Consider the following 11,825-nt stretch of genomic DNA (forward strand, 5'->3'; position numbering starts at 1 on the left):
GAAGTGACATTTAGCAAGCAACAAGAAGAAGAGAAGGAGAGTGTGTCAGGCAAAAGGGTGTGAGGCTCCCGAGAGGGGAGTTTTCGTGGTTCAGTCTATGTGCCTGGAGGGCATAGGGTGAGGGGTCGAGAGCCCCTAGGTGGGAGAGCTAGGCCTTTGCCAGACCCCAAAAGGTTTGGGGTCACTTTCGAGCTTGGATTGTCTTCTAAGGGCAGTGAGAAGCCATGGAAAACCTTTACCTGGGGAATGACATGGTCAAGTTCAGTCTTAGGCACTAAGAATCCCATAGCTGAGAAATGAAACCAGCATGGGTTTCAGATATAGATCAAATATATGCGAAGACCAGAATACCTGCAACTTACCAAAGTGCCACCAACAGGAGACATTTCAAATGGCAGCCTGGCAGCTGGGCCTGGCACCTGGTTCTCCTGGGGCCCAGGGGCCACTCTGAGCCCTGCCATCCCCAGTCCAGCCGGAGGCAGCCGGCTGAGGGGGCTCCTCCTCCCAGGACAGGATCCATCCCTCGCCCATCCCAGACGCCATTCTGCAGACAGCTGGAGCTTCATAAATGCAGCAATTTGTGTTGAAGTTGGGAGGGGCTGAGAGACCATCCAGGCCCACAGACTCCTCACTTCAGAGGCAGCAAGGGCTGGCCCTGGCTTCTACTGGGGGCCCAAATGCAGCTGGGCCTTGGGCCTGAGCTGGGGATGCTTGGGCACAGAGAGGCCGAGGGGGCACGCATCCAAGATGCCCACAGCACGTGACCAGAGAGGAGGCCAGCACATTCAGCCTGTCCATGACCTTGGCACCTCAAGATCTCTGTGGACCACCCCCTACCAACTGAAGCCCCTTCCTCTCCCCACCTTTCATGGGACCTCACAGAGGCTGAAAGAAACAGAGGTTCAAATCCAGGAGACTAGGAACTATTTGGAAAGGAGCGGTCACTAAACCTAGCTGATGGACTGCTCCACTCCTGTAGAGCTTGAAGAGTCAGGGGACAAAGTTAAGTTGGTGGGAAACTTCTGTATTGTTTTCGCTGTAGCTGAGTTTCCTTTTCTTTTTTCTTCTTCTTTTTAAAAATGAAGTGCTACTTAGATCATCAATATACCAGAGATGAAAATGGAGCTCTCTTGATTGGAAAGGAAGCGGGTGGCCTGGGACTTCCCCATGCACATCTACATAAGCTCTGTGTCCTCCTGGGAAACCCCAGGTTCCTAGAGTGGGCAGGCAGGCCCAGCCTGAGACTTTAGGGATGGGGAAACTGAGGGCCTGAGAGGCGGAGACACTTGTCTGGAGTCATACAGCCCTGAAGGATGGAGTCAAGGGCTGTCAGGCCGGCCTGAGCCAAAGACCTTCCACCAGGCCAGGCCCAGGCTGCGGGTCAGGAACTTGTATCCCCACTCTGGTTTCTGAGCATCTCTAAGCCTGGCCTGTTGGTTGGGGCAGCAAATTGAGCCAGAGCTCCCCAAATCCCACCTCAGCGGGGTGAGATTTCCGAGGGGGAAACACGCCCAGGACGCTCCCTCTGTTGAAATCATGCTGGGACAGGACAGGAAAGGGCTGGGCCAGCTCCATGCCCACACATGCCCCCAGCAGAAGCAAGGGCTGAGCTCCTTCCAGCCCCTGGGGTCGCCCATACAGGGGTCCCCAGCAGCAGAGACTATCTGCTCTGTGGCTCTCGGTCCATGCTCAGTCACAGGGCAAAGATCTTTCCAGGCAATGGCACTTCTACGAAGATTCTTTGAACCTAGGGTGCCACCACCTTGGTGATCCACCATCAGCTTTGCCAGGATAAAGCATTCCAGAACCTTCTGAAGCCTTATCATAACTGGAGGAGTTGGCCATTATCACCCCATTTCACAGACGGGAGACAGGGCCGTGAAGTCACTTGCCTGGTCACAGAGTTAATAACAGACATGGTGACTCGAGCAACCAGTGCCTGCTCCTCACCACTAGACCACCACCAGAGATGGGACCCTTTTTCCCAGCATGAGACTGGGGCAAAACCAAAGACCCCCTCGGCTCACCCTGACTCCTCATGTTCTTTGCATTTTAGAATTTTACCTGTTATTTTATTTATGGCTGCGCTGGGTCTTCATTGCTGCGTGATCTTCACTGCGGCAACAATGCGCTGCTCTGCCGTGGTGTGGGCTTCTCCCTGCGGTGGCCTCTCTTGTCGCAGAGCACAGCCTCTAAGGGGTGCGGGCTTCATACCTCAGTTGCAGCACGTGGGCTCAGTAGTTGCCGTGCATGGGGCTTAGTTGCTCTGCGGCATGTGAGATCTTCCCAGACCAGGGATCCAATTCGTGCCCCCTGCAGTGGAGGGTCAATTCTTAACCACTGGACCACCAGGGAAGCCCCCCTCATATTGCTAGTGCATACAAAATAAATATTTCATCTCACCTATTTACTGTATCTTTGGCATTTATCCATCCTGAGTTTACACCCCACTTCAGTCTTCCCCGACATGGGTTCACACGGGTCATGGAATTTTTCTCTGTGTCTCCAGGAGGCAAAGCTACTTGTGTCCTTGTAGCCATCACTGCCAAAACAAACAAAAATCTCACTTTATACATTTCATAAAAATGAGTGGCCTAACTTGGAAATATTGTGGAGCCGTCTCCTTGGGGACATGGATTGCACCGTGCCATGATGCTGTTGAGGCAGCAGGCATGGGGTGAGGACTCAACAAATGGGCCCGGATGATATTGCTGCTGTTCATGGGGGCTGGTGTAGCTGATAATTCCTAGTCTTTTCCTCCTTCACATCACAGGTTAGCAGGGTCACTTCTCAAAGTTACTAACTGGCACTAAATGGTAAGAAGCCAGTTGTGAGAATGAGGCAAGTTATCTGTCCTTGCGCCAGAGAGATGGTTACCATGGTAGTCGGCCTGCAAGATAGTCTCCAGATGATTTCCACCGCCTTCAGCCCTTCCCACAATGAGGAGGGCTGCCCCCGAGGGGCCAAGAGGACAGTGTGGAAAGGACCACACGTGCATTCCAAGGCACCGGGGCTTCAGTCTTTCTCGCTGGCATCCATCTAGGGGAAGCCATATAGTGAGGAAACTCAAGCAGCTCTGTGGAGGACTCCATGGGGGAAGAAACCAAGGCCTCCTGCCAACAGCCAGCCAGTGAGCACACCATCTTGGAAGCCAATATTGCAGCCCCAGTCAGATGAGAGCAGCCCCAGCTGATGTTTGGACTGAAACTTCAGTGGAGACCACAAACTGGGACCAGCCAGTTACGTTGTTCAGTTGCTGAGTCATGTCTGACTCTTCGCAACCCCATGGACTGCAGCACCGCAGGCTTCCCCTGCCCTTCACTATCTCCCAGAGTTTGCTCAAACTCATGTCCATTGAATTGGCGATGCCATCCAACCATTTCATCCTCTGTCGCCCCCTTCTCCTCCTGCCCAGTTATGGCACTTCTGAATTCCTGAGCCACAGACCCTTTGAGATAATAAATACCTATTGTTTTAAAGCGCTAAGTTAGGAGTGATTTCTTACACAGCAGTAGGTAACTGATACAGAAACAGAGGCCTTTAATTATGAGGGCTCTTCCTTGACTGGGTCCCCAAAGTGTGTTCCTTGGAATATTGACCCCAGGCTATAACCCCGGGAAAACCACAGTCTGTCAAGCAATGGCAGATTGTGGGCTTTCGTCTCTTATTTAAGATTCCCAGTACACCTTGGCATATTCAAGCAGACCCCTCTGGGCAAGGAGGCTGTTCCTCTGGAGTCTTGGTGGAACTCTGACATCACAGCTTCTTTGAGAAATACAGCTGAACTGCCACGGGAATAGGCTCTTACTGCACGTTAGACAATTGCATCCAATATAAAAACAAAAACACTTCCAGCCGGATATTCTGAGTGTGGCCGATGGTGTCCTATACAAAGACAAGATGGCCGGCCTCTCTGAGCTCCTCTTCAGGCTGAGGGGGCTGGTTTGCCCTGGGTGCCCTCTGGTCCCATCAGTGGTGCTGGTCAGGGCTCTGGGCCCATGTTTGGCCGTGAACCTCAGTGTATCTGGGGACCGCTGGGGCTTCAGATTTTGGTTCCTGCCCTCTGCAGCGCCAGCTCTCATCGCTCCGAAGCAATGGCCTTGAGCTCCCCACCCCTCGTGTTTGCCACATCCTCAATGACAATGCCTCAGAGTCGGATCCTTCTCGGCAGGAACACAACCATGGTCTTAAAACACGCACCACTGGAAAATAACGTTTGATATAGAAAAAAAAAAAATCATTTCGCAGGCAACTTTTTCAGAGCGAATCCACCCCCTTCAGCGAGGAAAAGCTGTGCTCAGAAAACCACATTCTTTCAAACCCCTGGGGCTGCGTGGGGGTGGGAACAGAGATCTTTCTACACGCTAGGAGGCAGAGGCCTTTTCTTCTGTTGAAAACGTAATTTTACCCTCATGTTGCTTCATCTTTCCCTGCATGGCCTGTCGAGGGGCTCGCGGGCCTTTCTGGAGCCACCGCTTCCAGACACCAAGCAGCCTGCCCTCTTCCCTCAGACTTTAGGCCTTGGTGTGCAGCCCTGGCTGCCCCCCGCCCCAGCCTCACCTGGGAGGCCTGCCTAGGCCTGCTCCGGCAGAATCTGCACTGGGACAAGGTTCCCAGGTGAATCCAGGCACATGAAAGATGGGGAGCGCCCAGCTGCACCCCAGAACCGCCATCTCAAGGTGCCCTCCGCCTGCCCGCTAATGGGCCGCCGAGCCCGCCTTCCTCACCGGGCTTCCAGGCTCCCATCACAGACGGCTTCTCAGAAGCCGCACTTCCGGACCCCCATCTCCACGTGCACGCTGCCCACCCCTGCATCACGCGCTCATCATGTCTGAAATTCAGCAAGAGGGCCACACACAGGGTGGGAAGTCAGGACCCCTGAACAAGCGGTAATGGCAACAAAGACTCCCAGCCTTTACAGAGCACTGCCAACCGAGGAGGGAAGCGGTGAGACCTAGAGGTTCAGAGAGGGACAGCCACCACCCCAAGATCACACAGCTGGCAAGTGGTAGAGTTAGAGCCACCAAGCTCTCCCCCGACACCCTGTGGCACGAAGCCTTCCCTATGAGAAAATGGGAGGGGCTGCAGGGAATATCAAGGGTTGCACCCCCCCACCCCAACTTAGCCCAGTGTTTCCCACTCTGGGGCTCCTTGGGGGACCCCCCGAGGCTTTCTGCAGCAGTGGTGGTGGTGGGGGGAGTTCTGTGCTCTTTTGAAATCCCTGATGGTCACTACACCTTGACCAAGGGCCAGGCCACCACGGGGTCCATACAGCATTGCCTTTGTTTGCTTTGGATGGGATTTTATCAACCCACCATGCTGGTTCAGACTCTCCGGACCAATGGGAGTTGCAAGGCATTGGCGTGGATGCCCTTGATTATCCTGAACTGAGGAAGCTTCTAGTACTTAACAAAGGCAGCTTTCTTGTTGGGCCAATGTGGGCCTGGAGACAGATAAGAACAGGAGGAGCTTTTCTGGTGGGAATGGAGAGAGGAATTAGCTTAGAAATTTGAGTTACTGAAGGGAGGGGATTTGTCACCAGGATTTTCGGCAGCGGCAGGCGCTTTCTTCTATTTTCTCTAAATCAAAGTTAGTGCTGCCCCACTCCCACCCAGCCCGGCTGGCGTTGGTGGAGGTGGAGGCAGCCCCGATGGGCAGGGCTGAGCCGTCCAGGCTCACTGCCCAGGTCTTCACGAGATGCCCTCCTGCCGCGCTCTCCATGGAAGCAGACCTTGAAGACGACGGGTCCTGTTCACGGGAAGCCAGCCACAGACAAACCTTGAGTTTCTTGCAGAAACCTGCAGCAAGATGGGCGTGGGCTTCTGTGTGCGGTTTGCACGCCACCCTGCACCTCTCTCCCCATCTCGGCTTGTCCGATCGCACGTGTGGAGCTGGAGTGGTGCCTCCTTTGCTCCTCCCGGGCAGACTCTTCCCCTCTGCCCCCCACCTCCACCCCACACCCACGGGAGGTGCCAGGCCCTGGAGGTTCTGGTCAGGAGTGCTCAGAGGTTAACGGCGGCCAGCAGCTCTAAAGTCCGAAGGATACAGGTGGGTTGTGATCAGTCTGAGCAACTGACAACTTCACTTCACAGCCCCAGCCACGCACTTCCTCTGTCTGGAGAAACCCTGTTGGAGTGGGGACCCCAGATTCTTGACCACTGGAAGCTGACCTTCCAGGAGAGACTCGAAGTCACCTTTGGATGGAGCAGGGAAGGGCACAGTCACTTCTTTAAAAATGATTCCCGTGGGTCTGAGTAGCAGGAACTGGAGCCCCCTGTCCAGAGACCCGGTGATCATGGACTAGAAAATCCCAGTGAAGGACAAGCCAGCTGGGCTTCAAATATGACTCAGTTCAGTTCATTCACTCAGTTGTGTCCAACTCTTTGCGACCCCATGAACTGCAGCACGCCAGGCCTCCCTGTCCATCACCAACTCCCTGAGTTCACTCAGACTCAAGTCCATCGAGTCAGTGATGCCATCCAGCCATCTTATCCTCTGTCATTGTCCCCTTCTCCTCCTGCCCCCAATCCCTCCCAGCATCAGAGTCTTTTCCAATGAGTCAACTCTTTGCATGAGGTGGCCAAAGTATTGGAGTTTCAGCTTTAGCATCATTCTTTCCAAAGAAATCCCAGGGCTGATCTCCTTCAGAAAGGACTGGTTGGATCTCCTTGCAGTCCAAGGGACTTAAGAGTCTTCTCCAACACCACAGTTCAAAACCATCAATTCTTCGGCGCTCAGCCTTCTTCACAGTCCAACTCTCACGTCCATACATGACCACAGGAAAAACCATAGCCTTGACTAGACGGACCTTTGTTGGCAAAGTAATGTCTCTGCTTTTGAATATGCTATCTAGGTTGGTCATAACTTTCCTTCCAAGGAGTAAGCGTCTTTTAATTTCATGGCTGCCATCACCATCTGCAGTGATTTTGGAGCCCAGAAAAATAAAGTCTGACACTGTTTCCACTGTTTCCCCATCTATTTCCCATGAAGTGATAGGACCAGATGCCATGATCTTCGTTTTCTGAATGTTGAGCTTTAAGCTAACTTTTCACTCTCCTCTTTCACCTTCATCAAGAGGCTTTTTAGTTCCTCTTCACTTTCTGCCATAAGGGTGGTGTCATCTGCATATCTGAGGTTATTGGTATTTCTCCCAGCAAGGAGGAACTCGTTTTGAGGTATAAGCATAACGCACCATCCATTGGCCACGGAGAAGGGCTGGAACCGATGTCAGTGCACCAACCAGGGGACTTTCCCTTTGTTTGGCTGCTCCAGGTGATATCTTAGGTCCACAACCAGTGATGGAAACCATGCTCCATGCAGTGGAAGTGTGGAGTCAACTGCGGGACCCCCAGGGATGTCTCCCAGGGCACTTTTTTAAAGCAAGTTCCTTCTGGGGTCTTTTCTGGTGCTCCTTTATGAGATGGATCAGCTATGTAGCCTTGGGTGGCCCCTCTTACACCACATGCTTCACTGGTCTGTCCACGTGTCCCCCTCTCCTAGGAGATGTAGCTCCTCTCAGGCAGGGGCACCCCAGGTTGGTCTTTGTGCCCTGAGAGCGCCCTTCGGGCCCTGCTGTCAGGACTCACATTTCTGTTCATCGGTAGAACAGAGCGCCCAGCTCCAAAGCCAGGCTCTTCAGTTTCTCAGTGTGGAACTTTAAGCACGTCAGGTCCCCTCTCTGTGCCTGCCTCTTCTCTCCGGAAATGGCAATCCTGGTCCCTGGCATTTCATGGTTGCTGTGAGGATGGCCTGAGCAAGGACATGCCCACAGAGGGGGTTACCACTCTCCAGATCAACTCTGATGCAAGGCTGGGCACGCAGCAGTGACTCAGGGACTGTTTGGTGTTCAGATTTTTTTTAAAACTAACATTTCTTTTTTCCCCCCCTAAATTTTATTTCTCTATTTTTGGCTGCGCTGGGTCTTGGTTGCTGCACAAGGGCTTTCTCTAGTTGCGGCGAAACTCACTAGTTTTGGTGCTCAGGCGTCTCCTTGCGTTGGCTTCTCTTGTTTCAGAGCACGGGGCTCCAGAGTGCGCACGCTTCAGTAGTTCTGCCTCACAGCTTAGTTACCCTGAGGTATGTGGGATCTTCCTGGACCAGGGATGGAACCCTTGTCCGGTGCATTGGCAGCAGATTCTTAACCACCTGAGAAGCCCTAAACTAACATTTCTTAAAGTACGAGGATAAACATAGTCTACGACTTGCGGAGAATGTGATTTTTTTGCAAAAGAGAAAACTTGGGACTTCCCTGGTGGTCCAGTGGTTAAGACTCTGTGCTTCCAATGCAGGGGGTGCAGGTTTGATCCCTGGCCAGGGAAGTAGGATCCCATATGCAGTGCAGTGCAGCCCCAAAATAAATAAAAGAAAACTTGACCTCTTTTTCCCCCACTGACAGCCAGCATTCAAGATAGATATTCCCCACTCATATCTCCCTTTTACAAAAGAGTCAGTCAAGGCTCAGAGAGGCCAAATGAGGTTCCCAGGATCACTCAGTGACAGAATCAAGCTCTTAACCAAGAGCGTCTTGGATTTATAACCCCTGGCCTCCCCGTGGGACTTAAACCCCTCAGAACCAGGGGCCCCGTCCCAGAGAGGAGCAGCAAAGACCAAGTGCACCTATGAATTAAGCAGGCCAAGAATCACACAGTAAAGTCATTCCCACTTCAAAGATCTCTCGAGTGGGAACCAATGTGACCAGGAAGGAAAATCTGAATCACGTCCCACCCAGAACACTGGGCAATTTCAGCAGAATACAGCTTCCCCAAGCCTGAGCTAACTCGGGCCACCTTCCATCCAATTCCCTGGGAACCAAGCAATAGGTGCGGAGGGGGCAGATTCAAGTCAGAAGCCTCCTGGGGTTTAGTACAAGAGCAGAGACCAGGGGGCAGGGGGTGAGGGGCCGGGGGACTCGTGCTCTGTGGCTTTCTTGAGGCAGGGGGTTTTCAAGAGGGTCTTTCAAGCTGCCATGTGAGTTGGTGATTCTGGGCTCTCAAGCCACAGAAACCTAGGCTTCCCTCCTGGCAAGCTATGTGACCTCTCTGACCCTCAGTCTCTTCATCTGAAATGTGTCCAGCCAAGCTTTAATGTCCAGCTTCTCCTTGAGGAGCTGGTGCTGGGTACTGGGGACTCAGCAATGAATGGGAGAGACCAGACTGGGGCCTTCACCAAGCTCACTGCCTCACAGGGGTGTGGAGACAAACAAGTTGAGGTATCAGCTATAAGGGAATACCCCGAGGATGAGAGTCAACTCTCTCTCAAGCTGGTGGTGAGGGGGCAGAGCGCGCATCCAATCAAGGCTGAGCCCGGCACTGAGCCCATGGTGAGCGCTCAGTCCGTGAAAATGGCTTTAGTTGCTGCTGTGGCGACTATTATTACCGTAACCTGAATAAAACTGGGCTGCCTTGGGGCCCAGTCTCGTCACAATGTTATGTTCAAAAGCAATATCAGCCTGACATCCCCAAATCATTGCAAAGCAGTTTAAATCTTCCTGACGATCTCTCAGAGACACCAAAGGCGAATTCCTTTGCACACCACACAAAAAAGCGTTCTCAAGACTCTCCATGACAATGTGTCTGCCTAGAAGGTCTCATGGCAGTTGCTCCAGAAACATCTCCGTTCCCCGCACCTCCCTGTCATCCTTCTCAGAGAGGCGGGGGCCGTTGGGTTTGGCTGCAGGAGAAGGGGGACGGGGTGCGTCCAGGCTCTGCCCTCACTGGCCATGGGGCCGCAGTTTGCTCATGCGCAACATGCGGGTAACAACAGCGCTGCTTCCAACGAGGTATGGTGGGGACTCAGTGAGATGGTCGGACGGCATCATCAACTCAACGGACATGAGTTTGAGCAAACTCCGGGAGATGGTAAAGGACAGGGAAGTCTGGAGTGCTGCAATCCACGGGGTCACGAAGAGTTGGACATGACTGAGCGACTGAACAACAGATACAATGGCTTCAGGGATGGGTGAGCCTAGTGGGCTGCCGTCTATGGGGTCGCACAGAGTCGGACACGACTGAAGTGACTTAGCATAGCATAACGTGTTGAGGATGGGCAGGTATAGCTGGGTGACCCCTTCTCCTGCCTTCCCGACCTGCCCTTTGCATCTCATCGTTGATAGGAGCTCCAGCAGGGTCTCCTGTAGTCAGTCTGGGCTTTCTAGGGCCTAGCATCCAGCGGCAGCCGCTCCGCCCACCACAGGGAAAGGGTCAGTGCCCAGCAGGTACAGAGGCTCCCACCATCTGAGGCCATTGCTTGCCGGAAGCCTGGGCAGTGTGGCCCAAGCTGGCTTCTCCTCTTCCTCCTATATCAGGGATCTGGTATCTGTCTTCTCAAGGGACTCTGGGCCAGGCCCTTGCCAGGCATGCGGTTCCTGCCCCCATAGGGCTCACAGACCCAGACAATCAGGGCCTGACTTCAAGGGAGACACCCAGAGCTGCAGGAGAGGACCAGCTGGAACATCAGGGAGGGCTTCCTGGAGGAGGCAGCACGGAAAGGAAGGCCACACCCAGGCAAAGGCCTGGAAGGAAGAAAGTGGTGGGTTCTAGAAGCTACAAAAAATTCTCACCCACATGTCCCGACAGGTACAGTTTGCTGAGCTCTGTCACCTACACCATGTCACTTGGCGCTCTCCTCCCTCAGATCCCAGAGGACAGAGGGCAAGAACTCTCACTCCCAATTCACAGAGTGGGAGACAAGTACGAGAGAGAAAGAGACAATTCCTAGCCGGGACTAGAGCCCACATGGCCTGTCTTCTGGCTCAGGTGAGAAAGTTAAGGTGCAAGACTGGGCACTGAGCATCCCTAGCATCTCCCTGTGGTCATCACCCCCATTTTACAGATGAAGAAACGGAGGCTCGGTGAGACCACAACGTCCCTCCAGTCCTGCTCTTTCTGTGCATCTCTGGGGACCTAGGACAAGCCTGGGGTGCCCAGATGCCCTCACCAGATGGGGCATAAGCAGCCAGGAACACGGGTAATAGAGGGTGATGGAAGGAAGGGAGCCAGGATGGGCTTGCAAATCAACACCAGGCTGGGGAAGGCGGAGGAATGTGGGTCGGGATGGGGTGAACCCTACATGGGAGGCCAGTCTGGAAGGGGCCCAGAGCCCTAGGCAGACCACCCCGCAAGCACCGGAGGGTGAGACCCTGACTTCCCGGAAGACACCACCCCCCAGCTGGGCGGGGTGAAGGACCACTGCCTCCTGGCTTGCCCAATCAAACGCACTCCCAGTCCGATGGGGGAGGCGGCCAGGGTGGAGGGCTCCCACGGCCTTCCTGGGGGAGCCCCCCGGGACCTGCCCAGGACTCGGCCGCCCGAGTCCACCGCCCACTGCCCACCCCCAGCCTCAATAGCCCCGACGCCCGGCGTCCTCCCCTCGGCTTTCGGTGGCTCCAGAATTTAAAGGTTAAATCCTAACCTCGTCTCAGCAGTTTCTCCCGGCTTTGCCTACCCAGCGCCAGTTGCTGGTAATTATATGCATCTCCGAGCAGCCAATCAGCTGTCAGACTGACAGATACTGATCTTTTCGTTTTATTTTTAGCTCTGTGCTTCCCCCTCTAGTTGCAAAAAAAAATTCTGTTTGTTCTGTGTGTGGCTGCTTGACTCCCAGCTCTGCACCCGGCTCTCATCTCCGCCAGCTAGGCGGGAGCAGGAAGCCGGAGGGGCTGGAGCCCCCTGCCCCTCCAGAGACAGCGGTGCGGTGGGGTGTGGGGCGCGGGGTGGGGGCAGGCGGCGAGAAATGCACCCGCTGTCCCCCCGCCCCTCTCCAGCTGCAGACCCTGGGCTGAAATGGGGAGGGAAGGCTGGTGCTGCCCAGAGGCGCCTTTGGAGGCC

At 54.2% G+C, this 11,825-nt stretch overlaps 1 long non-coding RNA gene across 2 annotated transcripts; it reads right to left on the minus strand.

Annotated features, from left to right (window-relative positions):
• Positions 1-2,050: 2,050 nt before the first annotated feature.
• On the minus strand, positions 2,051-11,440 carry LOC147362428 (uncharacterized). Of its 2 annotated transcripts, XR_015136204.1 has the most exons (4): positions 11,410-11,440; positions 2,878-4,202; positions 2,404-2,542; positions 2,051-2,313 (listed from the first exon to the last, which is right to left on the minus strand). It is a non-coding gene; the product is annotated as an uncharacterized LOC147362428 (long non-coding RNA). The 2 variants fall into 2 exon arrangements; XR_015136203.1 differs by lacking the exon at positions 2,878-4,202.
• Positions 11,441-11,825: the final 385 nt, after the last annotated feature.

The sequence above is a fragment of the Bos grunniens genome, chromosome 11, assembly GCF_055505025.1.
Source record: "Bos grunniens cultivar Pamir isolate PY7600 chromosome 11, Bosgru_T2T1.0, whole genome shotgun sequence".
NCBI lineage: Eukaryota > Metazoa > Chordata > Mammalia > Artiodactyla > Bovidae > Bos > Bos grunniens.